General features: G+C 43.6%; 1 protein-coding gene across 2 annotated transcripts in view; it reads right to left on the bottom strand.

The window, feature by feature from the left end:
• Stambpl1 (STAM binding protein like 1) overlaps positions 1–21,006 on the bottom strand; it is a 46,786-nt gene extending 25,780 nt beyond the window's left edge. Inside the window, exon 1 of one of the 2 annotated variants that reach the window (XM_075973863.1) lies at positions 20,579–21,006. The gene's annotated coding sequence lies outside the window, so the exon portion shown is untranslated. Of the gene's footprint in view, positions 1–350; positions 371–20,578 lie in introns of those variants that run through there. The other variant, XM_075973864.1, reaches the window with a different exon arrangement.
• Positions 21,007–21,323: the final 317 nt, after the last annotated feature.

Raw genomic sequence — 21,323 nt, 5'->3', positions numbered from 1 at the left:
TTTTAACTCTTTAGTAATGTTTTAGACCAAAAAGTTTAAGTATTGCTTTTCTAAGGCAACCAAGCAAACAAACAGCATAAAAACTCACCACCCTATGCAGCGCAATCAGAAATAAAGCAAGCCATAAGGATCTAACCCAGGACAAAAGTCAATGGCAAGGCTGCCTTTCATCTGTGCTGCTGGAGCCTTGCTGAAAAGAATAGAAAGAGACGCTCAGTTTCACAGAACTGAGGCCCGCAAGTACAAATACAGCAGCCTAGCAAACACCTCACAAAGCCAATCTCTTCCTGATATATGTATGTTATTCCCAGTAGATACAGAGCGCCCAGCTCAGACCCACAATTTTCTACCTTTGTGGCCACGTCACCAGGTCACAGACTACAGACACAGAAGTGAGGCAGCCAACATCTGGATCCTGAAAAGGAATGATAGGAATGATCAAGGATGAGCTGAAAAACATCCTTGGCCGGGGTTTGCAGGACCCAGGGGCTTAGGGCAGCAGAAATTCAGGGGTCACCAAAGGCAACCTGAGAGAGTGGTGCTCAGGTTGGTGGTCTCGCTCTGGTGACGATTAAAGACAGGGAACTTGTAGGAGAAAGGAACACAGAATTAATTCTCTCAATGAAGAGACATTAATGGAACGTGAGGAATCGAGCAAAGTGAAGTTCCCAAGAACAGGGAGGGACTTCCAAGAGACAGGAAAAAGTTAACCTGTTTCCTCGGGGGGGAGGGGGGGTAACAGTATTCATTGTGGAAACTGACAAAAACTGAGGTATTTCTACCCAGACTGGTTAGCACTCTGGGAATAATATCACAGGTTTGGCCACACGCACCCATCTTTCTCTGACTTCTGATTTGTTAGCTGCTGACTCGGACCGTCTGCTAGCTCTTGAATCTGGCTGGCATTGTTACCCCTGGCCTTGCAGGTGTTCTAGGCAGCTGATTAGTCGGTGCCCTTTGTTCTCACATTTACGTGACCGGCTTGTAGTGTCACCATGGAGCTAACGCCTATCACAGCTCCCAAGATACAGCCATGATACGATGTAGACACAGCTGTTCTCGGTCACCTCACATTTAACTCCTTGTCTGTGTTTTCAGAAGTCATTTCCTAAAATGAGTGGAGGTTTCTAGAAACTGTTCTTACCCGCTTATGATTCAGTCTTTTGCAATTGGCTGCACTAGGGGCAAGAATACGCGAAGAGGACAGCAGCGTCCTGCACATGTCCCTCAAGGCACGGTGCTTCAAAGCGGGCAGCGGGCCTGCGAATGCTGGCCCACACCTCTCCCGTTCCTACTTGGCCAGCTCGATTACGTGATGCCTAACCGCAAGCTCTTTAGTTTTTTCTTTCATGTTCCCACACTAACTGCTTTAACCCCAACACATCTGTTCTCACCCTAATATTTGTGATAACATATAGGTTTTAATAGGATTCCTTTTTCCCTGTGTACCCATGGTGAGCTAGCTTCCATCTTGCAAGGATGGATATGACATGTTCCACCCACCCCTCCCTCTCTTGCTAGCTGAAGTCTCATGCAGGTGAGGTGTGTCATAAGGATGGGCAAAACAAGAAAAGAAGAGAACATCTTAGTTTGCTCATACTCAGACAATTTAGAGCTGCTGTGGAATAATGCTTTCACATACTAGGAAGACGTGATCCTTTCATTGTTAATAAAAGGCTGATTGGCTGATGGCTAGGCAGGATTTTTGGTCAGAGAGAATGCTGGGCAAAAGAAGGGTGGAGTTGGGAAGATGTCATGAGAGGCAGAATGAGCAGGATGGGAAGTATGCTTAGGAGATAGATGAGCCTCGGGAAAGCACATAAGCTATCAGCCGAGCACTTAATAAATAATATTAAGTCTCAGTGTAGTTATTTGGGAGTAACTGCTGGAACACAGAAAAACTCTGCCTGCATAGAACAGGGGTTCTCAACCTGTGGGTTACGACCCCTTTAGGGAGTTGCATATCAGACATCCTGCATATCAGATATTTACACTACAATTCAGAACAGCAGCAAAATTACCTGAAATAGCAACAAAAATAATTTTACGGTTGGGGGGGGCGTCACCTCAACATGAGGAACTGTATTAAAGGGTTGCAGCACGAGGAAAGCTGAGAATCACTGACTCAAATGCAGACAGCTCTGAGTGGTTGTGTAGGCAGCTGGACCAGGCAGGCATAGGGACTATGTCCATGCTATACAAAAACCTAAGCCTGTCTTTGCCCTTCTTTCCCTAGCCTTAGTGTCTGTCTGGTTGGCTTCTACCATTCCCCTATCTCCCATCAGCCCCACTAGAAACGGCTCAGATTGTAACATCGCATTTACCCATCCAGAAGTTTCAGGCTTCCCCAGAATCAATACCACACAACCCTCAAGGCTACAGTCCCAAATGCTACCTGTGGTTGTCATAAAGAGTAAATTTGGTGGTAGGCAGTAAACTTTAAGTTTTAAGGCAGTTATCACAATTTAAAACTGGGAAGGTTTCATTAAAAAAACCACGTGTGTGTTGTATGCATCTATACCTGTTCACGTGTGTGTATGTGCATGTGCAGGTGTGAATGTGTATGTAGACAGCAGAGGTCAGTGTAAAGTTCTCTTCCTCTATTGTTCTCTGGCTTACATTCGACAAGGTCCCTCCACTGAACCCAAGATCTTTAATGTAGTAAGTCCAGCTGGCCAGCCAGTCTCAGAGATGTGCCTGTCTCTGTTCCTACTGCTGGAACTGTATGCAAGCATGCATCACCATACCCAGCCTTGGAGTGTGTGCTGGGGACACTAACACGTCTTAACATTTGAGTGGCAAGCTAGTCGCCAACCAAGCCATCTTCCTAGTCCCAGATTTCCAGTGATCAGGCTCTGGTATCAGTGAGCCTAAGGCCCTGGTATTTAGGCACTTACAGTAGTGAGTTGCTTCCTCTGTGACTTGGGATCAGAGAAAGAGAAGCAAGGCTTTGATGAGGAAACCAAAGCCATTTTCATTTATTTATTGCCCAATGGGAAAAAAGACAAACAACTTTAAGTGCTAAGAAGATTAGCAAATGGCACTTCATAGAAAGAAGACATTCATGTAGCATAAACTCCACAGGAGAGCGGGCTGGAGGCTGTCTGTTAATGCTCACACTTCCACAGCTCACACAGGCAAGACAGGTCAACCATTTCAAGTGCTAGAGACAAGCACTGCAGCTCGGAGAATGAGAAATACACTGAAGCAGAATGTCAGTGGCCACACAGAAGTATCGCATGTGGTGCAAGAAGAAAATATAATTGCTTGTTCGAAGCGAAGGTCTGGTGTGGCGCAACCTGGTTCTGACATCTGCATGTTAGCTCTCAGTGTGCCCCTCCACGTTCACAATGGCACTCACAATCGGCCTGACCTGGTCCCACTGCGCTCACACCTACAGCTGTTTGAGAACACCCGTCAGCAATGTTTGGTTTAGTCTCAGCTTGCTCCTTAACCTTGGCCCCAGTACAGCCCACATTCTTCAGGTTTGATACCATCGGAGTTACAGCTGTGAGGCATTTAACCTGGAAGACTCCCTTCGGGAGTCTCTTTTGCTCTGTAATTTTCTGCATTCTTGAGTTTATCCCCAAGCCCTCTCCTCCACAGCCTCTAGGAAATGTAATCATTCCCTCTGAAACTGACCTCTTACAGAGGGGCAGTGAGCCTCAGTTTCTTGCTGATCCTGACATTAGGTTTGGGAATGTGAGTGCCCAGAAGTGCGTGTTTCAGCTAACCCCTGTTCCAGAGGACCAGTTGGCAGCAGTCCAGTGAAGGGAGAGAGCCACCAACTACCCAATGTATGTCTATGACAAAAGTGAGACATCCACGAACCTTCTCCAAATGACAGTCCACACACTGTGCTCAGAACACCAGGCCATCTTCCCAACCAACAGTAGCAGCTTTTGTCATTTGATGCCCATCTCATTTTCTCTAAGTCTTAACTGCCCCCAAAGTCTGGAAAGCACTGTGTTTTTGTCTTTTAATATATGTAGCACATAATAACAAGAATGGACAGAAGAAAGTATCTGGCTGGTATTTTGTGATTTCTTTTAGTCTTAATATTTTTTCTTTCCTTGCCTTCTTTGTCCTCCCTTCCCACCCCTCTTGGCTCCCCCTCTCCTCCAACACCTCCCACTCCCCTACCCCTCCACCAGCCCCACCCCCACCTTCTGAAGAGCAAGGAATGTTCAGCATCTAAGGTCTCACACGTTGGACAAGTACTCCAGAACTAAGTTACATATTCAGAACAATTTTGTGTTGTTGTTAATGTTGTTTTTGCTTCTTTTTTCAGTGTCAGATTACTTAATTTTTATTTAAAAATATACTTTGGATTTTTTGTTTGATTTTGCTTTTTCAAGGAGATGTACTTAAGCTCAGAATTCTGACCTACTTTCATCCATAAAAGCAGTATTTTCCAGAATACAGAAAGGAATCTACCAGACAGTGAGCATTCTCCTTGGAGACCTCACACTCAGGGAAGAGCTGGGGACATCTTTTCCCACTTGTCTCCTTTTCTCCCCAGTGCCACAGTGGCCTGGATAAGTAGGTGAGGTGCTGTCAGGTGAGAGGGGACAGACTCTCGTGCCACCTGCCTCGGTTCTCACTGGCCAAATCCACAGCTTTTCTTGGTCCCCACTGGGTTAGAGTTCATTTTCCAGGAAGAAAAAAATGCAATTTACATAACTGGAGACACGTAAAGGAAATTATTGAGTTGCAAAGGTCAAATCTGATTTAGATAACTGGAGAGGCCTACTCTAGTGCCTTCAGTGACAGAAGCACAAAGAACGACTTCTTGAGTCATACTCTTAAAGATGGGGACCTGCTTTAGGGGGGTAATGAGCTAGGCACAGCCCCTCTACCCATTTTTAAAGATTCTGAGAACAGAACACTTTGTGTAAAATATTCATCTATACTACTCACACGAAATGTGCCAGGACCCAGATGACATCATATCTATACCCAAATATGGGTAAGGTAAAGACAGCATGCACAACTAGAATTTGCCAATTACTAATTGACTATTAAAGTTCTTTAAAGTTGCTAAGACTTAGAAATTCCCCCAAACACTACCGAAGAACGCATTTCTCAAAGACAAAATAAAGCTCTGGGGAAACGAAAGTATATGAATGGAGACGAAGAGGCAAGACCGTGGGAACCAGCCTCCATTGAGGGCTTTTTTCCCTTCCTGTTAACAACTATACTTAAGATACATACTGGGCACCAGGTTTCTATGTCATCCCCACAGGTATGTCCTATGTAAATGTTCTACACAGAGAGCTTTGAAGCTGATCAGTCAGCAAGACTGAAGAGTATTAACCACATCACTCTTGGAGAGAGGTTCCATTTTTTATATAGATTTACTTATTTTATTTTGATGTACATGAGTGTTTTCCTGCACATGTGTATGTGTGCCACATGAGTGTCTGGTGACTCTAGGTGTCAGAAAAGGGCATCATGTAGTTACAGATGGTTGGGAACCAGTATGTGGGTGCTAGGAACGAAACCCATGTCCTCTGCAAGAGCAGAAGGTGTCATTAACCACTAAGTTAATACACTAATGATGGTGATGAAAATGAGTTTGTAAGGCTTAACTAATTTGATGGAAATAGTTCTGGCATAGATTATTTCTTCCTAGGTGTAAGACAAACATCGGCTTGTAGCAACGCTTCCTTCTCTTCAACCTAAACCCTTTAGCCTGTCATGGGATTAACAGACCTCCTGCCAGGATGTGGTGGCAGGCAGTACTTGGGAGACAGAGGCAGGAGAATCTCTGTGAGTCTGAGGCCAACCTTGTCTACAAAGTGAGTTCCAGAACAGCGAGGTTTCAGTTACAGAGAGGAACCCTGTCTCAAAAACAAACAAACAAACAAACCCAAACAAACAAACAAAAATTCCACAAAAAAAGAACAAAAAGAGATCTTTAACTTCACACTGAAAGCTTTCAGTCCCTCTCTCTTTTAACTAGTTTCATATCATTGAAATCTTTACCAAATATAGCCGGAGTATAGCTTTGTAGCAGGCATTCACCTATGAATGGGCTACAAACTGACTGACTACTCAGTATGGACCCCATGAATTCCAATCTTTTTACCCCTTTAAAGTGTACTATTTTCTTCCTTTCTCTTTATTGCGGTGGTTCTCAACCTTCCTAATGCTGTGACCCTTTACTACAGTTCCTCCTGTTGTGCTGACCTCACCCAACCAGAAAATTATTTTGTAGCTCCTTCATAACTGAAATTTTGCTATTGTTATGAATCGTAGTGTAGATATCTGTGAAAGAGGTTGAGAATGGCTGCTCTACTGCCTTCTAGGTAGGAGCCAGTGGGGTTGTAGGCTGAGGAGGCACTAGTACAGCACTAGCTGTCTCCTTTAACATAACACACAATAGCAAGACAGCCGCCATCATGGCAATAAGTACTGCCAATAGGTACCTCCCTTTCCTAATGGAATCCAACATCAACACACATGATCCAGACTGCCGTGAAGAAGGCCTGGTCAGAGCTTAACAGACAACACAAGCTTACACACGAGACCTGTAGCCCACAGTCAGAACACCTGAGTTCAAATTCCAAGCCTTCTTAGAGTGAGGTCATGCTTGACAAACATACAGCACAAAGCTCACTACCATTCCCCCTCCATTTCATGCATGAGGAAACAGAAGCTTCTAGAAGAGGCAATAAAGTTGAGCAATGCTGGAGGAAGGAAGTAAAACAAGGAGCCCAGCGTTCTGTCATAGTCCTGCCATGATAGCAGTCATCCATTAACCTTTGAAAGTTAACAGTGAGGTCGAGGAGGGTCAAATCTGTGGGCCTCAGGCAAGACTGACAGAATTGACTATAGAAAGGGAGACTCTCGTCTAGCATCACAAATATGACTCATAATCTTTGTGCCCAAGATATAAGATGGGCATTTATTTACATTTTTTTCATAGGCAGAATGATTCGGTATCTGTACCTGGCCACCTGGTACACGTAAATAAAGAAATCTAAGTGAACAATTATTCTAATAGGGCATGGTTCAATTCAAAGTATTCATTAGCTTTTAAGATAAATTCTAAATTTTGCGGTATTCAAAAGACATTTCATAAACTCACAAAGAGATTTACTAGTAGGAGAACAATATTGTCATCTTGAGCTTTTAAATATGATAATTTATATGCAATATAAAATGTTTGGTAAATAAATTTAAGGTGTCAGGAAGATACTTGGATTTAAATGCATTTTTCTCATCATAAATTCAGGATGATAATTTTACTTTCCTGTTGGCAAATCCAGAAAAAAATTCTGAAACATTTCATTTCAAATATAAACCATTAACTTGTTATTGTAATATGCTTCCCTTTATTCCAAACTGCTTTTCTAAAAATACCATCCAAAGGTACTTAGAGTTCAATGAACCCATTTTTAAATGATATCTTTTTTGTTTGTTTGTTTGCCAAGATGACTGAAGCTCTGAGATAAATAGGACCAGTCCTTGGCCATGACTAATTTTATTTAATTTTCATAAATTTCCTAAGGAGAATCAGAGGTTAGTTTGACATTGCTATTCGAAAGCAAACAAAACAAAACCAAACAAAGGTCAGATATCAGGAGCATCTGCCCAGTGCTTCTCCAGGGTTCAAGGTATCCTGGAGCATCTGCACACTGCTTCCCCGGGTTCCAGACATCCTGGAGCATCTGCGCACTGCTCCCCCAGGGTTCCAGGTATCCTGAAGCATCTGCGCACGGCTTCCCCAGGGTTCCAGGTATCCTGAAGCATCTGCGCACGGCTTCCCCAGGGTTCCAGGTATCCTGGAGCATCTGCGCACGGCTTCCCCAGGGTTCCAGGTATCCTGGAGCATCTGCACACAGCTTCCCCGGGTTCCAGATATCCTGGAGCATCTGCGCACTGCTTCCCGAGGGTTCCAGATATCCTGGAGCATCTGCACACTGCTTCCCCAGGGTTCCAGGTATCCTGAAGCATCTGCGCACGGCTTCCCCAGGGTTCCAGGTATCCTGGAGCATCTGCACACAGCTTCCCCGGGTTCCAGATATCCTGGAGCATCTGCGCACTGCTTCCCGAGGGTTCCAGATATCCTGGAGCATCTGCACACTGCTCCCCCAGGGTTCCAGGTATCCTGAAGCATCTGCGCACGGCTTCCCCAGGGTTCCGGGTATCCTGGAGCATCTGCACACTGCTTCCCCAGGGTTCCAGGTATCCTGGAGCATCTGCCCACTGTTTCCCCAGGGTTCCAGACATCCTGGAGCATCTGCACACTGCTTCCCCAGGGTTCCAGGTATCCTGGAGCATCTGCCCACTGTTTCCCCAGGTTCCAGACATCCTGGAGCATCTGCACACGGCTTCCCCAGGGTTCCAGATGTCCTGAAGCATCTGCACACTGCTTCCCGAGGGTTCCAGACGTCCTGAAGCATCTGCACACTGCTTCCCCAGGGTTCCAGGTATCCTGGATCATCTGCACACTGCTTCCCCAGGGTTCCAGATGTCCTGGAGCATCTGTACACGGCATCCCCAGAGTTCCAGATATCAGGAGCATCTGCGCACTGCTTCCCCAGGGTTCCAGACATCCTGGAGCATCTGCCCACTGCTTCCCCAGGGTTCCAGGTATCCTGGAGCATCTGCACACTGCTTCCCCAGGGTTCCAGGTATCCTGGACCATCTGCACACTGCTCCCCCAGGGTTCCAGACGTCCTGGACCATCTGCGCACTGCTTCCCTGGGTTCCAGACATCCTGGACCATCTGCGCACTGCTTCCCCAGGGTTCCAGGTATCCTGGAGCATCTGCCCAGTGCTTCCCCAGGGTTCCAGGTATCCTGGACCATCTGCCCACTGCTCCCCCAGGTTTCCGGGTATCCTGGAGCATCTGCGCACTGCTTCCCCAGGGTTCCAGGTATCCTGGAGCATCTGCGCACTGCTTCCCCGGGTTCCAGACATCCTGAAGCATCTGCGCACTGCTTCCCCAGGGTTCCAGACATCCTGGAGCATCTGCGCACTGCTTCCCCAGGGTTCCGAGTATCCTGGAGCATCTGCGCACTGCTTCCCCAGGGTTCTCCAGCCACAGGCCTCTGCACTGTTCAGTGTGCTCCTGTGAGCAGTTGCACAGATGTTTGATTTTGCAGTAGATGAAGTCTTCAGTGCAGAAGAACAAAAGGCTGTTGAATGAATGTGACTACAGGGTGGCAGGTTGGGGTACTGAGAATGAATACAGGGTTACCCATGTGCCCTTTCATGACACTTTCTATTAATATACCAAACACTTCTCAAGAGGTCCTTATGTCAATGGAGTGAGAGCTTAAAATGTAACGATTGCCTGGTCCTGTTATTATCTCTCCATCCCTGCCTTCCGCCCCTGTAGGTGACATCTATCTCATGCTAATGTAATGTTTATTCTGACTGTAGTTACTGGACTACCTGGACCATAGTAACATGGTGGAGGAGGGAAATGCTGGCAATGGCAGGTAATTAGGTCCTAAATGGGTCAGAATTTCTGGGAAGGATCTCCCTGGCATCTCTCTCTCTGTCTCTCTCTTTTTTTTTTTTCTGATTCAACAGGCCAAGATATGTTTACTTGCATCAAAACTGGAGACACTTCATCAAGTAAAATTCTTCTAAGACAGTAACAGATAACCCTCTGAAAATGCCTACGCTTCAGTCAGCTGACATTGCTTTAGAACAAGCTTATGGTTCCCATGACTTAGTGGTATCTCTCCTATTCCTCACCCCTCAATCTGCATCCCAAATACTGATCTTTCCATCTCTGCAGTTAACATGTCTTTTTCCTATGGGATGCAGTGTTTTTCCATGGCTACCATTTAATCTGAGTTGCAGCTGTATTCCTCATTCTACCGCGGCATCCATCCAACTGTGATTTCTCACTCAATATCATCTAAGGAAAAATAGACCTTTCCTACAAAGACTTCCTTTTCCAAATAAATTTATTTTCTATTTACTTAGTCATTATGACTTCTTAAGCTCTGACTATGAGATAGAAGGTGTTGACACAATGGAGAACAGGAACACAGACCTGTGGGAGCTTTCTGGACTTACAGTATCCTGGTGACAAGGGCTATGGCAGAAAGGTAAAAATGTTGATCAATTGGCTAATAAAAGATCATGGAACGTACTTCAAAATCAACATAAATAATCAATAAGAGGTTATCATTTTTTAAGCAAAAATATTTCAGAAGTGATGATATGTCCCTGGTGCATCCCGAAACAGAGCATTAGTTTGTCTGATTATTGGAGAGTGAACTTTGATAATTTAGACTATGTCAGTTTTTCCTCTATATGGAAACCATTTTCTGAAGTGCAATTAAAAAAGTATTTTGTAAGCAGTTATGTTAGGAGTACGCAAATATTCTGTTACCAGCTAACTTGAGCAACTAAAGATGATTTTTTTTTTTCTGAAACAGTCATTGAAACGTTTGAAAAGGGTTGTTGTGAATTAGGTCAGTCTGCTAAATAACCAGGCCAGCTCAAGAATAACAATTATATTTTAATGGTTATAAGGGGAAACTCACGCTACAAGAGTGGGAGGTCCAACTCCCTATCTTCCCCGCTGGCGCAGCTCAGAGAGAGTGTGCACCTGGGTCCTCCCAGCTTTTCTTTCTGGGCCCCAGGTAGCCACACCTTAACTAGATGTGATTGGCTGACAGCTTAACATATAAGTTAGACATACAAGTACTTAAAATAATTAATGGAAAATTATAGAATTTTTCTAACAATATATAAAAGATTGGTTGGGTAGAGTAAGGAGGGTGCACCTGGGAGGAGTTGGGGGGTATTAAATATGACCAAAATACATTATAAAATTCTCAAACAAAATACAGTATAAAATTCTCAAACAACTAATAAAAAAATTAAAGAGCGATTCACAAATCTCTCAAAATGTTGTATTTTACTCACTTTTTTTTCCTTCTTGGTCACAGGTAACTGAAACCAAAGAACTCAAGGATATGCATGAAAAGGGACAACTGAGTATCTATGGTAGGTTCTGCAAAGGTCATTCTGACCCAGTTGCCTCTGTACTAGCCTATATTCACATACTTGTTCCACACATCAACATATTCAGTTATGGAGAAATGTCATGCAAAGTCAATGCAAATACCCCCACAAGCAGTCAACACTTGTCGATAACCCACCCTCCCAGTGAGGGCTTAAACAGCTCTTCTTCAAGCAGCTGTGGTGGTTTGAAAGAAAATGGCCTCCAAAGGGAATGACATTAATGGGAGCCGTGGCCTTGTGGCAATAAGTGTGGTCTTGCTGAAGGAAGTGTGTGTGAGTCACTGTGGAGGCGGGCTTTGAGGTCTCACATAGGCTCAAACCATGCCCAGTGAGTCAGTCTACTTCCTGCTGCCTTCTGACCAAGATGTAGCCAGCACTACGTCTGCCTGCATGCTGCCATGTTGAACCATGATGACAGTGGACTAAATCTCTGAAACTATAAGCTACCACCTCCATTAAATGTTTTCCTTTATGAGAGTGGTCGTGGTATCTCTTCACAGCAATAGAAACCCTAACTAAGAACTGACAGACTAGTTTATACTCTTGATTATATAGGATTGAATATACATCAAATAGGCCAGAATCAATAGGCTTGTTACAAAAAAAAATAAAACAAAATAAACAACAACAACAAAAAGCCGGCAATTATTTTCAAATTAAATATTTTAAATATTTGTATTAGCTCTGAAAATTGCATAATCAGTCCTTAAAATCCTCCTGTAGCCATCTTCTTCTGCACTTTCACCTCCCTACCCACCCAACTAAATCCCAAACCTGCCTTTTGTGTCACCTTCTCACTGCTCTTGGGGGCGAGGCCTGCCCTGGAGTGTAGTTGGCTGACCAGGGGTCACATCATTAAAGAAAGCCGACTCTCCATTTGCCAGCAGCTGCCACATGCTTATAGATGTTCAGGTAGTGCCTGCCATTGCCCCTCCATGCAGGGACTTTTGTCTGGCTTTGCCTTGTGTTGAAATGAAGTATTTTTAAAGCATCTAAATAGCATCTCTGAAAGTCAATGAGTGATATGTTAGCAAAGTAAAATAATATTTGCATCACTTGCAGCTCCTATAATATCCATGATCACTACATCAGATGAAAATTTGCAGAGCAGTAGTAAGGGGACAGACATGAATAAAAATGAGCAAATGGCAAGAACAAGTTTTTAGGCAAACGTAAACAGTTACGTATAATATGAAAAGGTATTTACGCTCACTAGTAATTTTTAAAAAATACTGAATTTCAGCACAGGGCTATAGGTCAGTAACTGCCCATTATTTATCCACAATGCTCCCAGGTACAGGTTTTGGATCTTTGGCACCACCAAAACAAACTTTGGATTTAAACTAGGTCATTTCATTTACTGGACAGATAAAAATCACCTAACTGATCAGACCCAATACTGATCATTCTGAAAAACATATGTTCCTGTTGACCAAAAAGGTCTAATTTGAAAATTGTTCTTTAGATTCCTTGATAGACACACACACACACACACACACACACACACACACACACCTCAGCACGTTTTAAAAGTATTAAAATATTGAAATAAAAGAAGTCATCAAAAGAGAAACATTTAAAAGAATCTGACAGATGAAGCTGTTAAAGATTTAAATGCTTGCAGCTGGACCATGACTGTCCATGTTAGAGCCTTCTGTGAAAAGAGCAAGTGATTAAAAGCACCACGCCTGTCGTGTGAGTACATGAACTTGTATGAGCACTGGGAGTTAAAACACCTGATACAGAGCTGAATTTTCCTTAAATGTTCCCTCAATGATGACCTCACCAAAGACTTTCAATGCTTTTCTTGTATCATTTGCTACAGTTGAAAATGGACTATGTACGTTGTTTGAACATGGAAGTTCTATTTCTTTCAACACTTTGATAGTTTACTAATTGGAAAGGCAAGCTTCCTCACAAGTTGAGAACCACTATTCTAAGACAACATAAAACACTAAATGGGTCCCTGTTGACCTGTTTCTTCCAGCGTCCTGAATGTGACCTATCCACTGGGCTGTGCTGAGGGCATATTCAGCTTGTGATTCCAATGAGTACATCCACCTGATTCCAAGCTAATTTTACGTTTATTTACATACTTGAGTTCTGCATCGATTCAGTGAGCAGTTTCCCTGAACCACAGAAATACCCACACATGCAGGGCTCTTTCCAGGCCTTTCCAATCTCATTTTATCTCCTGGCTCTGCTCTTTTAATGTTAGAGAGAGAAAATGGACAGTTTAGAACAAACCTTTTGGGGAACAAAACAGATAGAAACGAGAACTAGAACCGAGCCATTATTAGAATGGAACATGGGCCTGTGGACAAGGAAGAGTTCTTTGGGTTTCATTTTAGCCACAGAAACTAATGTTAAGGGATACAGCCTTAGAGGTAGGACACAGAACAGAAAAAATGAAATCACGGGGTCAGCAGATAAGGGCAATTTAACCACAATCCCATTACTAAATGCAGTTTTTTTTCTTTTAATTAGAGGTGCATGGCTGATTACTGTTCTGCCATTTGAGCTTGAAATAGTGTTCTAAAAGAGATCTGTACCAAGGGTTCTTTTTGAGTATAAGCAAATGGAAAACAGGAAGTCAGCACAAAAGAGAGCCAGAAAGGGTTAAAATGAGTCATCCTGACCTCCTGTTTCCAAATTAACCCAATGAATCACCAAGTCAACTCATCAGTGACTGATCGGTGATGGTTACTTAAAGTTACCTCTCATAAGAACCTTTGACAAATCTCTTGGCTCAACTGAGATGCCATTAAAGCATTAGTTATGGCAAGTATTTAAAAACCAAAGCACCAAATCTGTCATCTGTAGTCAAGCTAAAACTCAAGAAATTGAAGAGTTTCTTTAGGGTCGAATGAAATTTTGGTTAAATAAAGAAACATTCAAATCAAAGAATGCAGATGTTACTTGAAGTGCCTTCAAGAAAATAATGCATGATTTATGGAAAAGCTTTACCCAAGACCAAGAGAAGCTCTCTCATGCTGAGTGATACACAATATTGGAACTGGAGGTGTATAGCTCAATGATCAAATTTTTGCTTAATACATATATCCGTGAGTTAAGTCCCAGCACTAAAATAGAGACAAACTGAAAACTAGGTCCCAGTTATAGACTTCGCAAAGTTACTTACAGAAAAAAACCTCAAAAGGCTTTAATATAGCACTGTGAAAACCCACATACATCAGTGATGGCAGACTAGATGCACCTGGAAAAGACCTGAAGGAACTGACTATAGTGATATGCATTGGTATGGATCCTGGTTTATTAATACAAATTTAAGGTCAATTTTGTTATTCTGTGTGTGTGTGTGTGTGTGTCTGTGTATTTCTGCTCTTGATTAAGATATTATGATTGTGTAGCTCATTTAAAAATGTAATGTATAATTAAGAAATATAATTAAATAGGTAAGAATCATCTGTAATAGTCAAGCTTGTAGTCATGTTAGGTTTCCTAGATACAGAGAGATATATTTCAGTGAGATAGATATTCTTCAAATCTTTCAGAGACCTACAGAATATGGCATTTAAAATGTTTTAAGAATTTAGGACTTTTCCTGACAGAGACACATCTGTTCCTGGCAGCACCAATTACTTCAAGAGGAAGATGGGCATCAAAGAGCCTTCTTATAGAGTTGGTTAGCCATTTGGGCAACAAACTGCTCTTGCCTGGACTGCTTGATGAACTGGATATGCAGGCCCCGCAGAGAAATGACTGCTGAACTTGCTTAAAGGTGAGATGATCCTTTAGGGTTCCTGTTTCATGAAAGAGTCTGCTAGACATTCTTCAAGACACAGAAGAATGTGGGTGAAAACTGCCAATATAGATGGAACTGTATTTGAAATTTTTTGTTTCATAGAAAAGTCTGCCAAATACTATGGGCCTGTAGGCTGAAGATGGGTGCCCCAACAGTACAGATAAACTTTGGGTGATTGTCCAGGCAGCGAGATGCCTCTGTCAATTTGAGAGTTTTGGAAGTTGCTTACAATGCACTTCCTGTTTACTTAGATAATATTATATCCTTCTGGAGTCTTTGATGGAGTTGAAGATAAAAGATAAAGTACATATAAATATTGTAACTGTAATTCTTGCTTGCTACCTGTTTTGTTATATGTAATTTTACTATGTTAAAGTTAAAGCAGTTCCCTACAACACCAGGTTGTGTGCCAGTTTGTTGGAGGAGGGCTGCTTGTTCATTCTAGCCACCCGGAACTGAATAATCACACAGAAACTATATTATTCAAATCACTGCTTGGCCCATTAGCTCTAGCTTCTTATTGGCTAACTTTTATATATTAATTTAACCCATCTCCATTAATCTGTGCATCACCATGAGGTCATGGCCTAACAGCAAGGTTTTAGCACGTCTATCCAAAAATGGCTCCATGGCTTCTTTTTGACTCCACCTCCTTTCTCCCAACATTCCATTTAGTTTTCCCCACCTAGCTCTGCTCCCCTATAGCTTTGCTATAGTCCCAAAGCAGTTCCTTTATTAACCAATAAAATTTACAGCAAACAGAGGGAAATCCTACATCATCTGACAACTTCCACTCTTCACCACCTTGGGGGGTCTCCCCAGCAATAATTAAAATCTGGACTCTGAGAACTAGGTGCAGTTAGTTAAGTAAACCAAGGAACAGCTGTAATTTACTTTGCCCGTGCTCTCTACAACCTTCTGAACAAGATAGATAGATAGATAGATAGATAGATAGATAGATAGATAGATAGATAGATAGATAGATAGATAAAACAGAGATAACAATTATTACTGCATTGTGCTTGGAGAGTGGAAGCTGCATGAGACCCTGGGCCATGGGGAGAGGCAGATAGCACAGAGGTCCTCGGAATACCGATAGCCAATACCAAATCCGAAACCTGCTGCAGTTTTTCAAACGGCATATCCTCCTTATTTCAAGCACAGTCATTGTCACATATGTCAACGGCACTGGGCAAAGAACTCAAACAGAACTCATTCTTAAAGCAAATGTAAAAAGACAAGTTAGTTAGATGGCTCAGTTGGTAAAAGTTCTTGCCACTGCATCTACCAACTTAACTTTGATTTCCAAGACCTACAAGGTGGAAGAAGAGAACCAAAACCAATTTTGCATTATTGTCAAAAGATACAATATTAATGAATAGGTCAATTCTGGTAGCTTTCTAACTTCCAGACTGAGACTAGATTCCAAGACAGAATTGCTAATGACTGGAAATGGAAAGTCAGAACTACAGCAAAAAGAAGATAAACTTCTAATTGTTGGGAATGTTATGTTAAGGTGTGTTTACTTTTGTTTATGCTGCATTTGTTTAACTCTGTGAAGTTGTGATACCTTGTTGGTCTAGAACACCTTATGATCTAATAAAGGGCTGAATGGTCAATAGCGAGGTGGGAGAAAGGACAGAGAAAGCTGAAAGGCAGACAGAATATATAGAAGGAGAAATCTGGGCGGTTTGGAGGAGTAGCCAGAGAAGGAGGAGGAGTTCAGGGGCGAGCCATCCAGCTACAGAGTAAGAGTAAGAATTACAGAAGTAAGAGAACGGATAAAGCCCAGAGACAAAAGGTAAATGGGATAATATAAGAAAGCTGGCAAGAGACAAGCCAAGCTAAGGCTGGGCATTTGTAACTAAGAACAAGCCTCTGTGAGACTTATTTGGGAGCTGGGTGGCAGGCCCCATAAAAGAGCAAAAAGAGCAAAACCGGCACACTACTAGTACACCTAACATTCCAAAAGAGTTCCTCAGACAAATCACAGAACTCACATGTGTTTGGATTAAGGGACTGCTTTTCATAAATAAGGGTTAGGAAGGAACCACCCATCTGAATTTAATGTCTCTAGGACAAGTGCTTCAATAGACAAAATTAACACTGACTTAATTTAAAAATTAGAAAGAGAATCAAACGAGCTATGGTTTAAAGACTAAGCAGCTTTGCCAAATGTTAAACTTAACTCTCTACTTGGCTAAAGAGGCAGGAGGACTGTACTCTCCAGCCAGTGGATTTGCTTAGAAATGCAAATAATTTCTGACAAAAGCCACACCCAGATGTAGTTCCATCCAGATTATTCCTGAATGGAACTCTGTGCTGTCAGCTCAGGACTTCTGAATATGCCCTCAGCACAGTCCAGTGGACAGTTCCTGTGTTCAGGAAGCTGGGAGAAGCGGGTCAATAGGTACCAATATTGTGTTTTATATTGTTTTAGAATAGTGGTTCTCAATTTGTGAGTCATGACTCCTCTGGTGTCAAAGGACTTTTTCACAGGGGTCGCATATCAGATATTTACATTGCCATTCATAATAGTGGCAAAATTGCAGTTATGGAGTAGCAATGAAATCATTTTATGGTTGGGGGTCAACATAACTCGAGGAACGTTATTAAAGGGTAGCAGCATTAAGAAGATTGAGAACCACTATTTTATTGGTCTTTCCATTGACGAAAGTGATCTTCTTCATTGAATATTTTGACTGTGCTTTGATTTGATGATTTGTTTGGTGATTCATATAAAGTTATGTCCAAAAAGAGAATCAAAATCAGAAGAGTCATCGTAGGTTAGGGTTGGGAGGACAAAGACATTCTAGAACCAGTTACTCACTTGAACAGCTGAAACCCATCAGCCCTAAGGGATGGAAAACTGACTTTGGTATTTTTAACAGTGACCATGAGTCATTTCTCATAGTTTCCTTAGAAATACCTTATAAATTGTGAAGGAGGTTAGGAAAAAAATTACTAGATTAAACAGAAACACACAGAGACACCCACTGGGTTGATTAAAATGTTAACTGGCAAGACTTGAGAGAGGGCTCAGTGTGTGAAGCTGCTTGTACCGAGCCTGAGTTGGATCCCCAGGATACGGATGGTTGAAAAAGATACCCAACTGCCCAGATTATCCTCCGACCTCCATATAGTAGTGAGCATGTGCACACACTATAAATAAACGAGTGAAAATAATGTCTCTAGCTTGAAAACTCAATGGCCAGGGGGACTCAGGGGCGTCTGCATTACTTCTCATAATTTTGAGTAAAAATTAGCAGCCTAGATGTCCATCAATACATAAATGTCTAAAGTGTAGTGAACCTATAGTTTTATTTTATCCAGCTGTAAAGAAACATGAAATTATAACATTTAAAAAAAATGGGTCACCATGTTACGTGAAATGAGCCAGCCAGACTCAAAGACAAATTGCATTTTCTCCTGTGTGTGGAGTCTACATTTCAGTTTACGCACACACACACACACACACGAGAGAGAGAGAGAGAGAGAGAGAGAGAGAGAGAGAGAGAGAGAGAGAGAGGATATGAAAGTGGAAAGGGAACCTGAGCGGGAGAAGTCTGTGTAAAGGGAAGGGGGAGGAAGGAACACAAGAATAGAAAGGGAAGTATGGGGGAGAATGGAGGGATTACAGAACGAATCAGGAAGGGCAGTGTGGGGAGCTAATAAGAACAGTATAATGACATACAGATGTGAATGTATTTCTTTCTTAAAAATTAATTTAAGGATAATTAAACTTTCTTTCTTTTTTTTCTTTTCTTTTTTCTTTTTTTGAGACAGGGTTTCGCTGTAAAAGCTGTCCTGGAACTAGCTCTGTAGACCAGGTTGGCCTCAAACTCACAGAGCTCTGCCTTGCCTCTGCCTCCTGATTGCTGGGATTAAAGGCGTGCCCCACCACCGTAAAAATATTCCTGAGAAGAACCCTTAAAGTAAGGGTCTCAACCAACGAAAAGTGTTAACTATTTTTAACAGTTCTTTAACGTTTCATCCACCCCTTCAGCGACCACCCCGGAGACACCATTCAGACAGAGCACATTCTGCTGCTGAGCACACCCACAGAACATGGGACCCCTCACCGTTCCCTCCAAATCACTACCCCTTGCAAATGGGTAAAGGACTGAGAATGATGTATATTTTACTCAAACAAGAAGATAAAATGCTTCTTAAAATTCCCAAGAAACAACTAATGCATACATTACAGCTGAGGGGTACTTAACGGTGGAGCCCCATGAACTAAATACTCTGCTATATGGGCAGATGGAACAGATAACTTACATCCAGTTACTTTTCCTGGACTCCAATAGCTGCCCCTGTCTTTGAGTAAAGAGGCTCTAACAGGGCGGTTCTCAACCTGTGGGTCCCGACCGTTGGGGTCCAGCGACTCAGGGGTAGTCAAGACCATAAAAAAAAAAAACCCAGATATTTGAAAAACAATTTGTAACATGAGCAAAATTACAGCCATAAAGTAACAACAAAAATAATTTTATAGTTGGGGGTCAACACAACATGAGGAACTGTATTAAAGGGGCGCAGCGTTCGGAAGGTGGAGAACCTCTGCTCTAACGGATGTTTTGTTTTTTTTTTTTTTTTTTTTTTTTTTTTTTTTTTTTTTTTAGTTTTTCGAGACAGGGTTTCTCTGTAGTTTTGGAGCCTGTCCTGGCACTAGTAGACCAGGCTGGCCTCGAACTCACAGAGATCCGCCTGCCGCTGCCTCCCGAGTGCTGGGATTAAAGGCGTGAGCCACCACCGCCCGGCACCTCTGCTCTAACGGGATCAGAGTACTACTCAGACATTAACGTATTTAAAACGGTCTAAAAAAACATGTCCAGCAGAGTCTGCTTACAGAACACATTTGTCAAGTTCAATTTAGCATCCACCAGGAACACACACAAAAAAATGCCCATTCGTAACACTACTTAAAAATTGAAACCGGAAGTCAAACATTCAAGTGTTAATTTGTCTGCTCTCGCAGTCCGTGTTGACCTTGACTGAAGCTCAAATTAACCTCATTTCTGGAAACACTTAAAACTCACGACTTGTTTAATTTACAGCGGCTAGCTGGATGTCTGGTAAGCAGCGTGCTTACTAGCTACCAAACACTCATTCGGGGAAGGCAGATCAGCCCCTCCCCCTCACACTAACCCAGAGTGGTTGGTTTTTTTGTTTTTTTGTTTGTTTGTTTTTATCAGTCCTCTAAATCCGATTCTGTTTCTTGAATTGCTGCTTCATTGTGAAATTTTAAACTTCATTTATTCACTTATTCACAGTACTTGGGGCTCTAGACTCCTGGCAGGTTGGGTTGTTGTGGGGAGTTCTGGAAAATTATGTTTTCATGGCATTGCACATTTTTTTGTGCATTTCCCTTGAGGCTTTTAGCGAACACTCAAGTTATTCCAATCAGAGAATATGTCTAAAGAGGCTAAAGTGGCATCAATGCAACATTTAGAAAGCCCTCTCCTCCCCCACCCTCCCGTATGAAGGTGTTTTACCAGTTCTCGCCCCTCCCTCCTTGACATCCCGCGCAGCCAACGTGAAGCCCCACGCAAAACGAGCGAGGTGGGCTCTCAATATTCTGACATCATCAGCAAGGATGCATCCTGAGTCTGAACCACAAAAGGACGCGCATCCGGGTCCAGGTCACCGCCCAGAGGCCAGGAGCCACCGTCCCCTCCTTCCCCAGCAAGAAGAAAGTAACCCTAGGGCAGGAGAGGGGCGCGTGGGGAGCGGGACCGCAGGGTGACGGGAAGCCAGCAGTCATCTCCACGCACCTCCGGGGCCAACGAGTACACGTGCGCGGCCACTCACCAGCAGTCGTGCGTGTCCGGTGTTCGCGTGGGACGGCGACTGTGGCGGCTGCCCCTGCGCGGGCCGCGTGGCTCGGGCATCCGTGTGGCCGCTGCAGCCGGGGCGGCGGTGGCTGCTCCGCAAGGCACCGGTGCTTGGTGACTGTGGCACCAGGCTGGGAGGCGCCCGCGAGCTGGTCCGGGCCGTGCCTCCTCTTGGTTCTCTGCTCGTGGTCTGACGAGCTCTGCTGCCTTCCGTGGCTTGGGCTCGCTCTTGGGGGCGGGACAGCCCCAATGCCTTTGCAAATCCACGCACGGCCGTGACCTCCGAATCTGTGGCGGCTTTCTCTGCGGCAGCAACGTGGGGAAAGAAATCGTCGCTGCTACGGTCTCGGCCTCCCCTACCCCGGCCCCTGGGTGCCGCCTCCGCCTCTGCCTCCGCCCCCTCCTCCGTAGACACAGCCTCCCACGTGCTTCAGAAAAACCTCCGGGGTGGCGGGTCCCTGCGGATCTCTTAGGGCCAGAGTGAAACGGTTGCCTGTGCTTTATCCCCTAGATAACCTGCACGCTCGCTGCCCAAGGTTGGAAGGTCCAGCGAACCACCAGACTCTTAGAAGCAGGGGACTAACTGGGCGATTTCAAAACTGCAGAGCACACAGGCCATGATGATGCAGCCGGATTTGCCGGTGGAATGGCTCCGGATATAGGGTTACAACTTATGTAGAAATCCCTTTTGAGATTTGTCTGTGACTAAGCGCTCCCGCCAC

The sequence above is a fragment of the Microtus pennsylvanicus genome, chromosome 5 (assembly GCF_037038515.1).
Source record: "Microtus pennsylvanicus isolate mMicPen1 chromosome 5, mMicPen1.hap1, whole genome shotgun sequence".
Lineage (NCBI taxonomy): Eukaryota > Metazoa > Chordata > Mammalia > Rodentia > Cricetidae > Microtus > Microtus pennsylvanicus.
The sequence above is the reverse complement of the archived record's forward strand: the minus strand, read 5'-3'. Positions and strand labels throughout refer to the sequence as shown.